The sequence below is a fragment of the Palaemon carinicauda genome, chromosome 4, assembly GCF_036898095.1.
Source record: "Palaemon carinicauda isolate YSFRI2023 chromosome 4, ASM3689809v2, whole genome shotgun sequence".
NCBI classification, from domain to species: Eukaryota; Metazoa; Arthropoda; class Malacostraca; order Decapoda; family Palaemonidae; genus Palaemon; species Palaemon carinicauda.
Genome location: NC_090728.1, coordinates 48,003,371 through 48,008,009, shown reverse-complemented (window position 1 = coordinate 48,008,009; position 4,639 = coordinate 48,003,371).

The window sequence follows — 4,639 nt, the reverse complement described above, 5'->3', positions numbered from 1 at the left end:
ATATATATATAATGTATATATATATATATATATATCTTTAGTCTCTCTCTCTCTCTCTCTCTCTCTCTCTGGTAGGGGGAGGAGTAGTCGTACCCCGGTGAGAGGGGTTGTAGTTAAGAAAGGGGAAGGGGTGGGAAGGGTTGAATATGCGCTTGCGAGTATGCGCATACCTATCTAAAATATCTAGCCGTCATTTCAGACGGGTCACGTACACTAGTAGCAAAGAATAGGGAAGGAATAGTAAAGGTCCACGAGAATATACATGACGGAGACAAGGGAAAGAGAAGAGAAAATCATTAAGATGATGATTATATATATATATATATATATATATATATATATATATATATATATATATATATATATATATGTATATTATATATGTACATTATATATATATATATATATATATATATATATATATATATATATATATGTATATATATATATATATATATATATATATATTATGTATATGTATATGTATTACAGGAAAATCATTCTACTTATCCTATATTGTCGCAGGAAGAGCATATTTGTATTGCCTGTTTTCATAAAGAGATTATTTCAGGAGCAAAATAAAGTAATTCCTAGATTTCTATTCATTGAAATATATCATTACGAGTTTCTCGATAACCCAAAGACCCTGAATATTTGTTAACAGGATTTAATTCGCAAGTACCTGAAAAAATGGCGTGGAATGCTGAAAAAAGATCAAAGCAACATTTCCTATAATTTCTCGTTGGCTAAAACTTAATGTAAGTCTTTGTAGCAAAGTGTATTTTGATTTTTACCTTTACATAACACTTTTATTTCTTTCACTTTATCTATTAATATTTTATCAAATATTTTATAATTTTTTATAACATTGATTATTCATATTTGCCTGATGATATTTTCCCCTGATGCGAAGGTAGGGACACGGAAATTATAATTTGTGCGCATCAACATTAAATATTTATTTATCTTTTATTGTTACTTGTCAACATATTTGATATTAACGTATCTTATTTTTTTAAACATTAACGTATATTTTATTTTTCTAAGAAATATTAACATATCTTATATTTTTAAAAAGAAATATTAACATATCTTATGTTTTTTAAAAAATATGAACCTATCATGTATATTTTTTTCATTCTTTGACTTTGGTTAATTAAGTATGTGTGTGATTTGCAGAATCTGTAAAGAGAGTTGCTATTTATTTATTTCGTTACTTTACATGCATAGCATTTCCCATTAACGTATCTTAGTTTTTTTTTTTTTTTTTTTTTTTTTTTTTTTTTTTTATGTAGCATTTTTTTTGGTGTTTATCATTTCTCTTTCATCATTCATATTTATCCCTCTCGTTCCCCTCCTCGCTTCCTTTCCGCATTTTTACCCTCTCCCTCATTTCAGATAACGTTAAATCAACCTTTTCTCTTTTATTTACAGTCGTTTCTTGCTTGTTACTGCTTCCATTGCTGGTTCTTATCTCTTCTTATCCTCTTTCCATATTCATAATTCTTCGTTCAACTAAATCATTAATTTTCGTAGTCTGTTTTTCCACATTCTCCCCTGCACACTTTATATCATGCAAGGGATCTAGGTTTTTTCCTCGATTTTTTTTCTTTTTTGTCTTTTCTTGACACTAAATTTTGACATTTCATCACCGTACTTCTACTTCCACTTGCTTATTAATTTTCATATTTGAAGTTTTCGTATTCATTATCCCTGTATTTTTTAAATGTATTTTTAATTGCTATTATTTTTTTTAATTGGTAAAATTATTATTATTGACATTGTGAAAATTATTGTAATTGTGAAAATTAAAACTATTTTTTTAAGCAATACTGAATTATTATTATTTTTTAATACTAAAATTACTATTTTTAAACAAAATAAAATAATTTTTAGAAATTTTAAAACTATAATTTTTAAAATTATTAAAATTATTAATTTTGAAAATACAAACATTATCTTCAATCTGAATTTGTGTCCTTTTTGCTTTTCATACCAGCAGTTTTTTCTATTTTCAAGCAGCATCAGTTTTTTTTTTTTTCCCCATTCAAAATTTTGTCTTTCGACCAGAGGTCACAAAGTCATGTATATGTGATGGGTGCGGTGGTGATGAAGATGTCAGCAGATAGACAACTGAGCTCCCGAATCTGACTTTCAAATATGATGGGGCTTGCTATATCCCGTTCTTCGGTGTAGCTTATATCTAGCTTTCTGTTTTTGGCATATTCAGGCTATCATGGTCTTCTTCTTCTTCTTCTTCTTCTTCTTCTTCTTCTTCTTCTTCTTCTTCTTCTTCTTCTTCTTCTTCTTCTTCCTCATCAAGAATTCCTATTTTCAGTGGATGTGTTGCACCGATTCTATTTAGTTATTGCTCATTTGTTATCTTGGTTATATGAGTTGAATTATCAGAAATAGAACAGGTTTTTATTTCACTTTTTGTATGGCTTTATTTTGATTAACAATGATTCAAAGAAGAGTTCATTGTTCTTTTTTTTTTCTAGAAAAAAATCCTTCCGAACTTAGTTCTGTTGAGTTTATTTAAGTAATCTGTAGCTCTAAAAAACTATTCTTCTAAAGCTAGTAGGAAAAGTAATACGTTTTTTTTCGTTATTGAAGTCGCTTATTTTTCTGTCTTTATTGAAGTCTCACTTATTTTCCTGCAAATAATTCTTAATATTTTATATTTCGACTCTTTTATCTAGTAAAATGTGAATGAGTGACAGGATTATTAATCATTGTTTGATCCAGACATAAGCTTTTTTGAAAATATTTTGATTAGGAATATCCGGTTAGTTTATCAACCATTTTGCATGAAAAGAATACAGTTGTTTGAATTTGATTGAATATAAGTACGGTTCCCCTGACTTTCTGATGTGAAGAAATTAAGGATTACATCAATATTGTTCTCATGGTATGATCATCATTTACCTTATGTAAATTATTCTTCTGTCCTTATTTTATGGATAGGAAGGTTCAACATCAGTTATGAGAACTTAATGCTGTTAGTGAAAAGTTATTCACTAAAAGGATACAATATGTTTGTTTGTAAATGAATGGAAAACACATGGTATGGTACAATTGTAGTAATGCTTATTGAAACGTGCGAGCCTGCACACATACATGCACAAACGCATACACGTGTATATATGATATATGATATATATGTATTTGATATATATGTGTAAATACACATACACACACACACACACACACACACATATATATATATATAAACGTATATACATTCATATTATTGAATATTCTCTCTCTCTCATATATGTTTGTATGTATTTATGCTTGTATATATATCATATAAATATAAATTTACATAGGTATATTTCATATACACAAATGATTACATGTATATATCGCATATGTATATATTATTTTTATAAATTGTATATATGTATATGAATGTATGTATATATATATATATATATATACATACATATATATATATATATATAGATAGATAGATAGATATGAATGTGTGTATATGTATATAAATATATATATATATATATATATATACATATATATATTATTATACTACTACTACTACTGCTACTACTACTACTACTACTACTACTACTACTACTACTACTACTACTACTACTACTACTACTACTACTACTTGGTAACTACAACCTTAGTTGGAAAAGCAGGGTACTATAAGCCCAAGGGCTCCAACGGGGAAAATAGCCCAGCGAGGAAAGGAAATAAGGCAATAAATAAACTACAAGAGAAGTAATGAACATTTAGGACAAAATATTTCAAGGACAGTAACAACATTAAAATAAATTTTTCATTTATAAACTATAAAATAAAATCTTAAAACAAGAGGAAGAGAAATAAGATAGAATAGTGTGCCCGATAGTACCCCCAAGCAAGAGAACTTTCTCTCTCTCTCTCTCTCTCTTCTCTCTCTCTCTCTCTCTCTCTCTCTCTCTCTATATATATATATATATATATACACACACATATATATATATATATATATAAATATATATATATATATATATATACACACCCACACAATATGTATATCTATATACATACAATATGTCCATATGTATGTATGTATGTATGTATACAGTACAAAACAATAGAATTTTTTTAGGAATGATTTATCAGCTAACCCATATATATTTCTGTCACACACATATTAATCGACTATGGATACGGAGCCATGAAACGAGTGTATACTTAACCGTCTTATCTTTCCCTCTTAGATGTCTGTTTTCCACAAAAACCTCCTTTATCGACAATGACCGGAAGAGGGAATATCCTTTACACGGCGTCTTTCGTTCACCTATGAAATTTAAGGTGTCTCTCTCTCTCTCTCTTCCTTCCATTACCTCCAAAAAGGGATCCCGTGTTCCGTTTCAATCCCTATATCCCAATAGACTTTGCCATCACTTGTCACTTAGTGATGTCGCGGGGGTTTATCAGGGAATATATACCTGTGTTTATTTGTAAGGTATTTTTTTTTTTATTTATTCAGTTAACGAGATTCGTCTCCCATCTTTTCGTTACGATTGGCGAGATGTAATTCGAACGAACAAGTTTCAGTGATTTTCGGTTTGGTTGAAAATGTATATATTTGAGAATAGCGGATGTGAGTTTTCTCGATTGTGTT